Source organism: Moschus berezovskii, chromosome X (genome assembly GCF_049115385.1).
Source record: "Moschus berezovskii isolate FMDL1 chromosome X, NW_MosBer_1.0, whole genome shotgun sequence".
NCBI classification, from domain to species: domain Eukaryota; kingdom Metazoa; phylum Chordata; class Mammalia; order Artiodactyla; family Moschidae; genus Moschus; species Moschus berezovskii.
In genome coordinates, this window is record NC_142488.1 from 80188957 (window position 1) to 80204548 (window position 15592).

Consider the following 15592-nt stretch of genomic DNA (forward strand, 5'->3'; position numbering starts at 1 on the left):
CTAAAGGAGATCAATACTGGGTGTTCATTGGAAGGACTGATGCTAAAGCTGTAACTCCAATACTTTGGCCACCTCATGCGACAAGTTGATTCACTGGAGGAGACCCTGATGCTGGGAGGGACTGAGGGCAGGAGAAGAAGGGGAGGACAGAGGATAAGACGACTGGATGGTATCACCGACTCGATGGACATGAGTTTGTGTAAACTCTGGGAGTTGGTGATGGACAGGGAGGCCTGGTGTGCTGCGACTCATGGGGTCGCAAAAAGTCAGACATGACTGAGTGACTGAACTGAACTAAGTTCTATTTTTATTTGTGTTTGCATGTTTCTCCTTGTGTTTATCCTGTATGGGACTCTTTGTGCCTCTTGGACTTGATTAACTGTTCCCTTTTTCATGTTGGGGAAGTTTTCAACTATAATCTCAAAAATTTTCTCATTACCCTTTATTTTTCTCTTCTTCTATGGGATCCCCTATAATTCAAATGTTGGTGTGTTTGATATTGTCCCAAAGGTATCTGAGACTATCGTCAATTTTTTTTCTCCTTGGATTAATATTTTCTTTTTAAAAAATTTATTTATTTTACTTGCAGGCTAATTACCTTAATTCTTTTTACTCTGTTCTGCTCTTCAGACGTTATTCCCACCATTTTATTTTCCAGCTCACTAATTCATTCTTCTGTTTTTGATATTCTGCTATTGATTCCTTCTAGAGTATTTTTAGTTTCAATAATTATGCTGTTCGTCTCTGAATGTTTATTCTTTAATTCTTCTAGGTCGTTGTTAATTGATTCTTGCATTGTCTTCATTTTGTTTTCAAGGTTTTCGATCATTTTTATTATCATTATTCTAAATTCTTTTTCAGTATTTTGCCTATTTCTGCTTCATTTATTTGGACTTTTGTGTTTCTAATTTGTTCCTTCATTTGTGCAGTATTTCTCTGCATTTTCATTATTATTACTTTTAAATTAATGTATTTTAGGTCACCTTTTTCCAGGTGTCAAGGTTGAATTCTTTTTTCCTTATGGTTTCTGGCCTCCTAAGTTTGGTCCAGTGGTTTGTGTGAACTTCATATAGGGTAAGATATGTGCTGAGTTTTTTGTTCCTTTTTTCATTTGTTTGTTTTTCTCTTTGGGGCAAGGCTGAGTGAGGTGGTAAGCTTTCCTGCTGATGACTGGGTTTGTATTTTTCTTTTGTTTGTTGCTTGGATGTGGCATCTTGCACAGGGTGATGCACAGGGTGATGCTGGATTTTTTATTCAAGTGGTTTCCTTTGTGTGAGTTCTCGCTATTTGATACTCACTAGGGTTAGTTTTGTGATAGTCTATGGTCTTGCTCCCACTTCAAAGCTCAGGGTTGATCTCTGGACAGGAACGAAGGTTCCATGACCAGCTCCTCATGGCCTTAAGTGAGATTAAAACAAATATCCAAAAATGAGAAACCAAAGATGAACCCCAGACAACTGGCAGCTAAAAAATCAAGCAAATACTAATTAAAATAATGCAATATGCACATACAGATATGCACCCATCAGCAAAGTCAAAATAGTCCAACAAAAAGAAAGTACAGTAGACTTACCTGGCAAAAAAAGGAAATAAAAAATGATATTTACCAGTTAAGAACAAAGCTAACTATAGCACAAACTGGAAAAAAAAAACTAAAGCAAGGTGCCAAGTGGGGAATAAAGCAATGAAGACAAAACTAAAAAATATGTTGAGAGGAAGGGAAAGAAAGAAAAGAAAGAAATGTTAGATATGCAAAGTTACACACACGTAGATGAAGAAGACTTATATTCATTAAAGCTTGACTACTGGGAAAAAGAGCAGTAGGAAAGGTAAACAAAAAATCAACACACAGAAATCCCTTGCATTCCTATACACTAATAATGAGAAAATAGAAAGAAAGGAAACTATCCCATTCACTGTTGCAATGAAAAGAATAAAATACTTAGGAATATATCTACCTAAAGAAACAAAAGACCTGTACATAGAGAACTATAAAACACTCGTGAAAGAAATCAGAGAGGACACTAATAGATGGAGAAATATACCGTGTTTGTGGATTGTAAGAATAAGTATTGTGAAAATGAGTATACTACCCAAAGTAATTTATACATTCAATGCAATGCCTATCAAGCTACCAACGATATTTTTCACAGAGCTAGAACAAATTATCTCACAATTTGTATGGAAGTACAAAAATCCTCAAATATCCAAAGCAATCTTGAGGAAGAAGAATGGAACTGGGGTAGTCAACCTGACGGACTTCAGGCTCTACTACAAAGCCACAGTCATCAAGACAGTATGGTACTGGCATAAAGACAGAAATATAGACCAATGGAACAAAATAGAAAGCCCAGAGATAAATCCACGCACTTATGGACACCTTATCTTTGACAAGGGAGGCAAGAATATTCAATGGAGAAAAGACAGTTTCTTTTACAAGTGGTGCTGGGAAAACTGGTCAGCCACTTGTAAAAGAATGAAACTAGAACACTTCCTAACACCATATACAAAAATAAACTCAAAATAGATTAAAGATCTAAATATAAAACCAGAAACTATAAAACTCCTAGAGGAGAACATAGGCAAAAGACAGCCTTCAGAATGGGAGAAAATAATAGCAAATGAAACAACTGACAAAAATTAATCTCCAAAATATACAAGCAGCTCCTTCAGCTCAACTCCAGAAAAATAAACGACACAATCTAAAAATGGGCCAAAGAACTAAACAGACATTTCTCCAAAGAAGACATACAGATGGCTAACAAACACATGAAAAAATGCTCAACATCCTTCATAATCAGAGAAATGCAAATCAAAACCTTAATGAGGTACCATTTCACACCAGTCAGAATGGCTGCTATCCAAAAGGCTACATGCAGTAAATGCTGGAGAGGGTGTGGAGAGAAGGGAACCCTCTTACGCTGTTAGTGGGAATGCAAACTAGTACAACCACTATGGAGAACAGTGTGGAGATTCCTCAAAAAACTGGAAATAGAACTGCCATAGGATCCAGCAATCGCACTCCTGGGCATACACACCGAGGAAACCAGAATTGAAAGAGACACGTGTACTCCAGTGTTCATCGCAGCACTGTTTATAATAGCGAGGACATGGAAGCAACCTAGATGTCCATCTGCAGACGAATGGATAAGAAAGCTTTGGTACATATACACAATGGAGTATTACTCAGCCATTAAAAAGAATGCATTTGAACCAGTTCTAATGAGGTGGATGAAACTAGAGCCTATTATACAGAGTGAAGTAAGCCAAAAAGAAAAACACCAATACAATATACTAACGCATATATATGGAATTTAAAAGATGGAAATGATAACCCTGTATACGAGATAGCAAAAGAGACACAGGTGTATAGAACAGTCTTTGGGACTCTGTGGGAGAGGGTGAGAGTGGGATGATTGGGGAGAATGGCACTGAAACATATATATTATCATATGTGAAACGAATTGCCAGTTCAGGGTCGATGCATGTTACAGGATGCTCGAGGCTGGTGTGCGGGGATGACCCAGAGGGAAGATAAGGGGAAGTGGGAGGTGGGAGGGTGGTTCAGGAAGGGGAACTCATGTACAACCAGAGCAGATTCATGTCAATGTATGGCAAAACCAACCAATATAATATTGTAAAATAATTAGCCTCCAATAAAATATTAAAAAATAAATAAATAAAAAAAGAGTTTTTGAATGTATTTAACCATTACATATTTTGAAAGTTACATAGCTTGTATTCCAACATGGGCTTATGGATCACTCATGCAAATAGCAGAAAACATAATGTAGTTTTCACAATTATTTGTTGCTAAAAAAAGTGACCAAAATATAATTTAAATGCTGATTGAACCTCTAATACAAAATTTGAAAACAGAGAAATTAAATCACTCCACTTGACACTAAAATAAAACATATAACAAGATAAAACAATGTTTATTTTCATTTTTGTATAAAATATCATGTATACCATAAGACATTAAAAAATGAGAACAGTGAAATATTCTTTTTAAAAAACTCCCCATAACGCTAATTTTATATCAGGAATAAAGTCCCATGATGTCTGTTAGATGTATTAATATTAATAATAAAATATTAAATTTCTTCTTAAAAAAGGAATAAATGTAGAAAAATATAATAGGTTTTAAAAAATTAAAATTATAAAAATGAAAAAAAAAAATAAGAAAAAGGAAGGAAAAAGGAAAACTCCACAGAATTGTAATTCCCAATGTAGAAGCAGGGTTTATAACAACAACAAAAAATGCGACTGAGAAATGAAAAAAAAAAAAAGAAAAGAAAACTCAAAAGCTTAATGAATTTTCATAGTGCCAATAAAATCGACAGCTACAACATAAGGGGAAAAAGGTGGGGGAGATTCCAAAAGAATCTACAGTACAAGTCAAAACATAAGAATAATAAATGTCTTCCTTGAGTCACTGCTTTCAGAGTCCTTTCCTTCGCTGGGAATCACAGTCCACTTCACCTCCTTAGGATGCCCTCCAACACTGTACTGGTCTCTGGACCTGTTGTGGGGACAGCTCAGATTCTAATCTGGTCCTACTGCTGTGTATTCTTCCCTCCAATGTCCACAGCTATTAGAATTAGTGTGTTTTCTTTTATGGGAGCTCTCAATGACCTTTTATATATTCCATAGACACAGAGTTTGCCTAGATGATTGTGTGGATTTAATCTGCAGCTTTTACAGCTGTTGGGAAGGTTTTGGGTTTCCTTCCTTAGCCACACTACCACAGGGTTTCAACTGTGGTTTTATTTCCCCCTCTACATGTGCATCGACCGCTGGGGTTTGCTCCTAAGGCTGCCCTGGAAGGCTTGGATTTGCCCCTGTGATGGCCACTTGTGAAGGTTATTCAGCTGCTTGGGTGACAGGGATTCTGGCAGCACCAGGTACTCAGGGGAGTTGGCAGCTAAGGCAACAGAAAATACAGTGCTATAGAAGGGTATGGCAACCAGCATTGGCCTACACCTTCCAGTATTCTTGCCTGGAGAACCCACACCCAGACCCTCGCCCTGCTCCCTGACAGAGAAGCCTGGCAGGCCAGTCTACAGGATCGCAAAGAGTCAGACACTACTGAAGCAACCCTGCGTATATAGATGCGAGACTTTAGCTCTGCCTCAGTGAGAGCTGAGTGTGATGGTGGCACAGCTGCTTGGCTTGCGGGGACCTTTGTCGCGCCAAGTGTGCAGGGACACGGACTGCTTCTGCCACAGGAATTATGACCCTATCAGAGTCTTTTTTCAAGCTTTTTGTAGCTGGTGATCATAAAGCCTGTTTGGCCAGTCTTTCTCCATAGCTCTGCCCATTCAGGCACTTAGAGGGCTTCCTTACCTGGGTTCCTTCTCTGTTGTTCAGCGTGTCAGGCACTTAAAGGGGCACCATGGGTGGAGTCCTACTCTGTATTTTGACACATCATTCACTTAAAGGAGCACCCTCGTGAGGTCTTACTCTGTAGTTCAGTGTGTCAGGCATTTGATGGACCAGCTTCTCTACTGTTCAGCGGCCAGTGCTGTTGGGTAGGGAGAGAAAGGCTATGGTGATGGCTCCAACCCCTACGCATGACTCAGAGTATCGCCTTGCTTCCATGGCTGCCCAGCTTTCCTCCACAGGCATTTCCCAACACAATTTCCTCCCTCACATCCCCTCAATCTGTCTCTGCAGTCAACAGCAACCTTAACTCTGGGATTGTTTCACAGTCCCTAAACTCCAGCTCCCATCCACTGTGCCTTCCAGGGGACCCTGTCTGGGGTATGTATGGCTGTAACAAGGATTGTCTTAGTCTCATTCCATTTAGGCTGCTACAGATAAGTTGTTTCATTCCCAGCCTCAAGTGCTTCTCCTGACTCAGACAATTGCCCTGTTATGGGGATTGGATCTCTGCTTCAGTTCCCCCAACAGCCAAGGGCAGGCCCAGTCTTACTAACACTCGTGTTTTTTCCCATAGTTCCTTCATTCTACTGAGTTTTACGTGGTTCTATATATTCTTTTCTGCCGGTCATATACTCCTGTCAGCCCTCAGCTTGTGTTCTGCATGCACTTTTGTGTCTGAAGGTGTATTATTGATATGTTTGTGGAGAGAGATGTACTCCATGTCCATCTACTCCTCTTCCATCTTATTCCTCTTTTAAAGAATATTTTAGTAGCACTCATTCAAATAGGAACTCTTAGAAAATTAATTATACTTCCGTTTATGTGCTTTTATTTAATATTGATTCACTAGTAGCTGGTGGACTTTTCTGTACTTAGATATCCAAATATGAAGTTTGTTATAACTTTTTTTAATTAAAACGAGGATTTTCACCAAGGTAGTCTGAATTCTGAGTTTAAGACATTTAGCTAAAAACACGATTTTCTATAAATTGCACTCACATACATATATATTGTGAATAATCTCCCATTTATTTAATTGCATATAAGAATACATTTAGTAGCTCTGAACATATGTCTTCACTTTGCTGTAGCTTGTGAATTTTTTTTAAAGTCATAAATTATACTATTACTATGTCCATTACTTAAGGAAAAGAGAGTTTATAAGGGACAAATAATATCACTACATTTCTGCTTATTTACTATTAAAACTCTGCTACTGAATTGATAGTCTCTATTCAACTAGTACCTGCATGGTTTATCCACTATGAATTAATTAGAGTTAAGTGATAAAATTTTTTAAAAAGATATTTTGGATTATTGTCAAGGTTAATTTCTGAGAAAACATGTAGAGATGTACTTTAATTACCTATATCTTATAGTTCCGATCAGTCACTCAGTCATGTCCAAATCTTTGCAACCCCATAGACTGCAGCACTCCAGGCCTCCATGTCCATCGCCAACTCATGGAGTTTACTCAAACTCATGTCCATTGAGAAGGTGATGCCATCTAACCATCTCCTCCTGCCTTCAGTATTTCTAAGCATCAGGGTCTTTTCTGATGAGTCAGTTCTTCGCATTAAGTGGCCAAAGTACTGGAGTTTCAGCTTCAGCATCAGTCGTTCCAATGTATATCCAGGACTGATTTCCTTTAAGATGGACTGGTTGGAACTCCTTGCAGTCCAAGGAACTCTCAAGAGTCTTCTCCAACACCACAGTTCAAAAGCATCAATTATTCGGAGCTCAGTTTTCTTTATAATCCAACTCTCACATCCATACATGACTACTGGAAAAACCATAGTCTTGACTAAACGGACCATTTTTGGCAAACTAATGTCTCTACTTTTTAATATGTGGTCTAAGTTTTATATGCCATGATCTTAGTTTTCTGAATGTTGAGTTTTAAGCCAACATTTTCACTCTCCTCTTTCACTTTCATCAAGAGGCTTTTAGTTCCTCTTCACTTTCTGCCATAAGGGTGGTGTCATCGGCATATCTGATATTTATTGATATTTCTCCTGGCCATCTTGATTCCAGCTTGTGCTTAATCCACCTGGGCATTTCACATGATGTACTCTGCAAATAAGTTAAATAAGCAGGAAGACAATGTACAGCCCTGACGTACTTCTTTCCTGATTTGCAACCAGTCTATGTTTCCATGTCCAGTACTAACTGTTGCTTCCTGACCTGCATATAGATTTCTCAGGAAGCAAGTCAAGTGGTCTGTTATTCCCATCTCTTTAAGAATTTTTCACAGTTTGTTTTGGCACAGTCAATAAAGCAGAAGTAGATGTTTCACTGAAACTCTTTTGCTTTTTCAATGATCCAACGGATGTTGGCAACTTGATATCTAGTTCCTCTGCCTTTTCTAAATCCAGATTAAATATCTGGAAGTTCAGGGTTCACATACTGTTGAAGCCTGATGGAGAAGCTCTATACAGAAAAAAAAAAAAACAAGACCAGGAACTGACTGTGGTGCAGATCATGAATTCCTTATTGCCAAATTCAGACTTAAATTGAAGAAAGTAGGGAAAACTGTTAGACCATTCAGGTATGACCTAAATGAAATCCCCTACTATTATACAGTGAAAGTGAGAAATAGATTTAAGGGATTAGATCTGATATACAGAGTGCCTGAAGAACTATGGATGGAGGATTTGACATTGTACAGGTGGCAGGGATCAAGACCATCTCCAAGAAAAAGAAATTCAAAAAGGCAAAATGGTTGCCTGAGGAGGCCTTCCAAAAAGCTGTGAAAAGAAAAGTGAAAGGCAAAGGAGGATAGGAAAGATATACCCATTTGAATGCAGAGGTCCAAAGACTAGCAAGGAGAGATTTAAAAAAAGCCTTCAGTGATCATTGCAAAGAAATAGAAGAAAACAACAGAATGGGAAAGACTAGAGATCTCTTCAAGAAAATTAGAGATACCAAGTGAACATTTCATGCAAAGATGGGCACAATAAAGGACAGAAATGGCATGGACCTAATAGAAGCAGAAAATATGAAGAAGAGGCAGCAAGAATACACAGAAGAACTATACAAAAAAAAACTCTTTACGACCCAGATAACCACGGAGGTGTGATCACTCACCTAGAGCTAGACATACTGGAATGCGAAGTCAAGTGGGCCTTAGAAAGCATCACTACGAACAAAGCTAATGGAGGTGATGGAATTTCAGTTGAGCTATTTCAAATCCTGAAAGATGATGTTGTGAAAGTGCTGTACTCAATATGCCAGCAAATTTGGAAAACTCAGCAGTGGCCACAGGACTGGAAAAGGTCAGTTTTCACTCCAATCCCAAAGAAAGATAATGCCAAAGAATGGTCAAACTATGGCACAATTCCACTCTCTACCTTAAATGTGTAAAATAAATACAGTAGGGGAAATGAAAAATTAGCAATTTCTTATACTAGCAGGAATTAAGAGATATTGCAAGTAAACTGAAGCAGAGATTAATCTTGACTCTGGAATTTCTTGGCTGTGTGATGTTGGACAATGCACTCAACTTCTTTGGTCTTTGGTTTCCCTATTTATGAGCTATTACTATTTCTTCTACCTTGATCTTGATGGAGTATTTATTTATTTATTTCCATTCATGGTCCTTGATTTGCACTGCCAAGATTGATACCAAAGCAAACGGGCCGAGGCATCCATTTGTATTCTTGCTTCATTTTTGAAAGAACATTTATACTTTGCTCCTTGCTCTTTTATTCTTTTTTAAAAATAAACTTTTAATTTTATATTGAAGTGTAGCTGATTAACAATGTTGTGACAGTTTCAGATGCACAGCAGATTGACTCAGCCATATATATATATCCATTCTCCCCTGAAATCTCCACCCATCTTGGCTGCCACATAATATTGAGCAGATTTTGTATACAGAAAATCTTAAGAAGTCCACTAAAAACCTATTAAAACTAATAATCAACCTGAGAAGTTTACAGACTTTAAGAGCAATACATGAAAATCAAGTGTACTTCTATATTCTAGCAATAAACATTCCAAAAAAGAAATTAAAGAAACATTTCCATTTACAGTGGAATAAGATATTTAGGAGCAAATTCAACAACGGGAATGCAAAGTTTTTACTCTGAAAAACTTAAAATAACTACTGAAAGAAATTAAAGAATCTGCCAGCAGTGTGGAAGACTCAGGTTCGATCCCTGGGTCAGGAAGATGCCCTGGTGGAGGAAATGGCTACCTACTCCAGTATTCTTGCCTGGGAAATCCCATGGACAGAGGAGTCTGGTGGGATACAGTCCATAGGGACACAAAGAGTTAGATACAACTGAAGTGACTTACCATAGCCCAGGGCACAATGGATTGGCAGTTAGGAGTTTGGTTTAATGTGGTCAAATGGATAGTAAAAGTATTTGAAACATTCAATTTAGATTTTCACTTTTATTTCGAGTTTTGGGTGACTAACGCATACGTACCTACTGAAAGAAATTAAAGATATAAGTAAGTGGAAAGACATTCTATATTCAAAGATAGGAAGATTTAATGCTGTTTAAGTCTTAATACTGTTAAAATCACAAACTGATTTTCAGGTTCAATACAATCCTATAAAAATCTGCAAAAAAGCCACAGTCATCAAAACAGTATGGTACCGGCATAAAGACAGAAATATAGATCAATGGAACAAAATAGAAAGCCCAGAGATAAATCCATGCACCTATGGACACCTTATTTTTGACAAGGGAGCCAAGAATATTCAATGGAGAAAAGACAATCTCTTTAACAAGTGGTGCTGGGAAAACTGGTCAACTTGTAAAAGAATGAAACTAGAACACTCCCTAACACCATATACAAAAATAAACTCAAAATGGATTAAAGATCTAAATGTAAGACCAGAAAACATAAAACTCCTAGAGGAGAACATAGGCAAAACATTCTCCGACATAAATCACAGCAGGATCCTCCATGACCTACCTCCCAGAATATTGGAAATAAAAGCAAAAATAAACAATTTGGCCTAATTAAAATGAAAAGCTTCTGCACAGAAAAGGAAACTATAAGCAAGGGGAAAAGACAGCCTTCAGAATGGGAGAAAACAGAAGCAAATGAAGCAACTGACAAAGAATTAATCTCCAAAATATACAAGCAGCTCCTGCAGCTCAATTCCAGAAAAATAAACGACCCAATCTAAAAATGGGCCAAAGAACTAAACAGACATTTCTCCAAAGAAGACATACAGATGGCTAACAAACACATGAAAAGATGCGCAACATCACTCATAATCAGAGAAATGCAAATTAAAACCACAATGAGGTACCATTTCACACCAGTCAGAATAGCTGCTATCCAAAAGGCTACATGCAATAAATGCTGGAGAGTGTGCAGAGAAAAGGGAACCCTCTGACACTGTTGGTGGGAATGCAAACCAGTACAGCCACTATGGAGAACAGTGTGGAGATTCCTTAAAAAACTGGAAATAGAACTGCCATAGGATCCAGCAATCGCACTCCTGGGCATACACACCGAGGAAACCAGAATTGAAAGAGACACGTGTACTCCAGTGTTCATCGCAGCACTGTTTATAATAGCCAGGACATGGAAGCAACGTAGATGTCCATCTGCAGACGAATGGATAAGAAAGCTTTGGTACATATACACAATGGAGTATTACTCAGCCATTAAAAAGAATATATTTGAATCAGTTCTAATGAGGTGGATAAAACTGGAGCCTATTATACAGAGTGAAGTAAGCCAGAAAGAAAAACCCCAATACAGTGTACTAACACGTATATATGGAATTTAGAAAGATGATAATGATAACCCTGTATACGAGACAGTGAAAAGTTGTTGCGGAATGACACAGACACCGGGATCTCGGCCTCCAGAGGAGAAAAATTCAATCCAGGGCCAGAGACGAGGCTTGATCGCTCAGAGCTTTTTTGTAATAAAGTTTTATTACAGTATTAAAGAGATAAAGAAAGCTTCTGACATAGACATCAGAAGGGGGCAGAAAGAGTACCCCCCTGCTAGTCTTCAGCTGAATGTTATATAGTCACTAGCAGTCTGTTAATGAAAGAAAGGAATGTCTTAAGGCTCAGAATGGCACCAGGCCCCTCACCCATAAGATGCATTTGGGGATAATTTTGACACTGGATGATTCATCCCGGGCCATAAAATGATTAACTTGAATCTTGTAGAAGGGCAGATTAACATACAAATAGTTTCATTTTACATAGATTAAGGGAACAATATCTGAGTATAACATACAGGTTTGTCAAGTAGGTTCTGAGCCATTTGGCAGAACCGACTTGAAGATAGAGTCTGGGGTAAACACGTAGTACATGAACATAGCTTAAGACCAACATTTCCATAAGAAAAATGCATTGGTTAACTCAAGATTTGAGAATAGTTAACTTCAGGTGAAACCAGGTGTCATTATGGCAACACAGTATTTTAAGAGAAACTTCCTTTTAAATTTGTATAGAGAAGAAAAAAAATATCCCTAGTTTGTTTCTTCCTGCCACTTAAGAGAGATAAAAATGTCTGGCAGTTGCAGGCTATCTCCTCTGCTTGGAGATCTCTGGCCTTCCTGCCTGTTACACTCTCAACAGCAAAAGAGATACAGGAATAGAACAGTCTTTTGGACTCTGTGGGAGAGGGCGAGGGTGGGATGATATGGGAGAATGGCATTGAAACATGTATATTATCATATGTGAAATGAATCGCCAGTCCAGGTTCAATGCATGATACAGGATGCTCGGGGCTGGTGTACTGGGATGAGCCAGAGGGATGGGATGGGGAGGGAGGTGGGAGGGGGGTTCAATATGGGGAACACATGTACACCCGGGGCAGATTCATGTCAATGTATGGCAAAACCAATACAATAATGTAAAGCAATTAGCCTCCAATTAAAATAAGTAAATTTAATGGCTGAGTAATACTCCATTGTGTATATGTACCAAAGCTTTCTTATCCATTCGTCTGCAGATGGACATCTAGGTTGCTTCCATGTCCTGACTATTATAAACAGTTTCTGCAATGAGTATTGGAGTACATGTGTCTCTTTCCATTCTGATTTCCTCAGTGTAAAAAAAAAAATCTGCAAAATCCAAACTGAATTTTTGCAGAAACTGAGTGAAGGAATTGGAACCTTAATATATTTCTGGTGGTGATGTAAAATTGTGCAGTCAATTTGGAAAGAGTTTGGCAGTTCTTAACATTAAACATAGAATTTGCCCCATATGATTCAGCAACTCCATACATAGGTATATTCCCAAAAGAAATGAATAACTGTGTCTACATAAAAACTTTTAAACAATATTCATAACAACATTACTCATCACAGCCGAAAAGTAAAAACAACTCAAATGTCCACCAATTGATGAATGGATAAATAAAATGTGGCATACTCATACAAAGTATAATCTTGAGCAAAAAAAAAAAAAAAAATTGAAGTACTGACACATGCTACAACATGGAGGAACCTTGAAAACATTATGCTAAATGAATCAAGCCAGTCTCAGAATACTTCACTGAAAGGATTCCATTAACATTACAAGTCTAGAATAGGAAAGTCTATAGAAGAAAAAGGTAGATTAATGGTTGCTTGGGTCTGTGGAGTTTGATATGATTGCTTAGGACTGTGGAGTATGTGGAGAAGTGGCCAGTGAATGCTAATGAATACCAGGTTTCTTTTTGTAGTGATAAGGATGTCTCAAAATTAATTGTGATGATAGTGGCACTATTATGTGACTAAACATTATTGAATTGATAAAGGGAGGAGGGAGGTGGGAGGGGGGTTCAGGAGGGGAAACTTATGTAAACCCGGGCAAATTCATGTCAATATATGGCAAAACCAAACAAACAAACAAACAAACAAACAAAATGAGTGGATTTTATGGCATGTGAATTATATCTCAATAAAACTCTTAAAAATGGAATTTCTATAAATCACAGATTTCAGTGAAATGACTTGGCATCTATTTCCTCATCATAAAGAGGCAAATAAGTCAATGCTGAAACTAAGATGTATTCTTTTTTTGTAAAATTTAAGGTTGCCAGAATAGTTACTTTTCTGATGGCAAGGAAATAAAATATAATTTTGTGTGTGTTCATATATTTCCTTGCATGCATTTATCATTTAATATAACTCCAAATACATAAAACTTTACCTTCCCAAATATTTCTAAAATATAACTGTGCAAAAATATAGAATATTTTAAATGTTAATCTCAGAGGGACATTTTTAAAGTGTTTTCTAAGTAAAGAAAGGTAAATGGTTATCTAATGGACAAAATTATTCTTATCTGTGACAATCATTTCTCATGTATTTTATTCCTTGATTTTAAGTATGATAGGATAATGACAGTACCTGGACTCTATAGCCTGTTGAGAATTTGCAGGAATATGAATTTCTATTTTTTACTTTTAGGATTGTTATGCCTTCTTAGAGAAAAGATCTTTTAAAAAATTATGATATGATGTTCTTCATTATCACTAATAGCACTCTGTTCTAAAGTCAATTTTTATATTGATATAGCTACTCTTTATTTCCTTTGCTAGTCTTTGTGTAGTATACTTATTGAAATTTGATACCTATTGGCATTTTAAAATTTTACAAAAACCTTATAAAGGAGTTTTAAAAAGTTTCATAGCTTAGAGCTAAGTATTTTGGATCTGTAATCCTTTATGCTGCTAAACTCTGATTTTGTCAAATTTCAGAAAATAAGGAGTACAGAAATCAATTGTCTTTGAGATAACTATAGCTATATTTCATTCCTGAAACTGAAAGGTATATCTTAGTGTTCAATAAACTGTTTCCAAATTAACATAATTTATTCTTAGATCTATTCTCAAATTAATTAATTATATTCTTAACCAAATCGTTAGCTCTAAATGGTTAGTTCCTTACAAGTTTCTGTACTGGTTTTTCCATTCATTTCACTCATGTCAACCTTTTGTGTTAGTCGGGACCATATTTCAACGGATTTGTGTGTATAGATCAATGACCACAGCTTCCATTGACAGTCATAAACACAATTTAAAATATCTACACTTGGGAGACTAAGCCAAAGTATCCTAATTATAAAAATGAAATGCCATCCACTCACTCCTGATTATTTATATTAATGTAGAAATTACTTTGTGACAAATCGAGTACCAATTATGAAAATATTAGAAGCCTCTGATGCATTTATATATAGATTATTAAGCATTCTTGTAATAATATGATTTAAGTAGTTAAAAACACATCTTTTGAAACATAAACTTTATCATTTGTTTCCCACCTTAACAGCTGCAGAAATAACTATTCAACCTACCGTGGAAGAGGCCTCTGACAACTGCACTCAAGAATGTCTCATCTTGGGCCACTCTGATGCCTGCTGGATGCCAGCTTCTCTGATGCATTTCAGCCCTTCACAGGCACAGGCCTCCGCTCTATGCCATAGCCCTCCCCTGATGCAGACAACTCTTCGCCTACACAACCCTCTGGTGACACAAACAGTTGCTCTCTGCCACAGTCCTCCAATGACCCAGCCTATAGGACTATGCCACAGCCCTCCACCAGCACAGACCTCTTCTCTCCACCACAGCCCACCTCTAGCACAGGCTCCTCAACACAGCCCTCCACCAGCACAGGCCTCAGCCCTTTACTACAGCCCTCCCCTGGCACAGGTTGCTGCAATCCACTGCAGTCCTCCTCTGCCACAGCCTGCTTCCCTTCATTGCAGCCCTGCACAACCACCAATGGGTCTGCAGCAGGTTTGGGGGCAAGGTGCTGACCCTGAAGGACTACTTTCTCTTGACCAAGGAGTACAAGGCAGTACAAGATCTCAGTTTTATGCTATGTCTGAAAGGCTTCATCCTAGTGATGATTCGATTAAAGTCATTCCCTTGACAACCTTCACTCCAGACCAAGAGGCTAGACCCTCTAGGGGTGATTCTCCCATTATGGAAGAACATCCCTTATAAAGCTAAAACAGCTACTTCACATTTTCCAACAAGATGTTTATAATCAAAGTTTGAAATCCAATTTCAGTGAGTACTTCGAATTGTTAGATTTGTAAATAGCTATGTAAATAGAAACCTGTAACAGAATCAAGTCTAGAGCTAGACACTTAGTCCAAAGTTAAAAGTAAATTTACAATTTGATTAATTTAGAATGTGTGTTTAAAAATAAAAATTGAAAAAAATCACATCCTTTTGTACAGAAAGTCTAATCATGACAGATATTAAGATAGTATATATT

General features: G+C 37.5%; 1 pseudogene; it reads left to right on the forward strand.

The window, feature by feature from the left end:
* LOC148773360 (protocadherin-11 X-linked pseudogene) overlaps window positions 1-15315 on the forward strand; it is a 183380-nt pseudogene extending 168065 nt beyond the window's left edge.
* The last annotated feature ends 277 nt before the right edge of the window (window positions 15316-15592 follow it).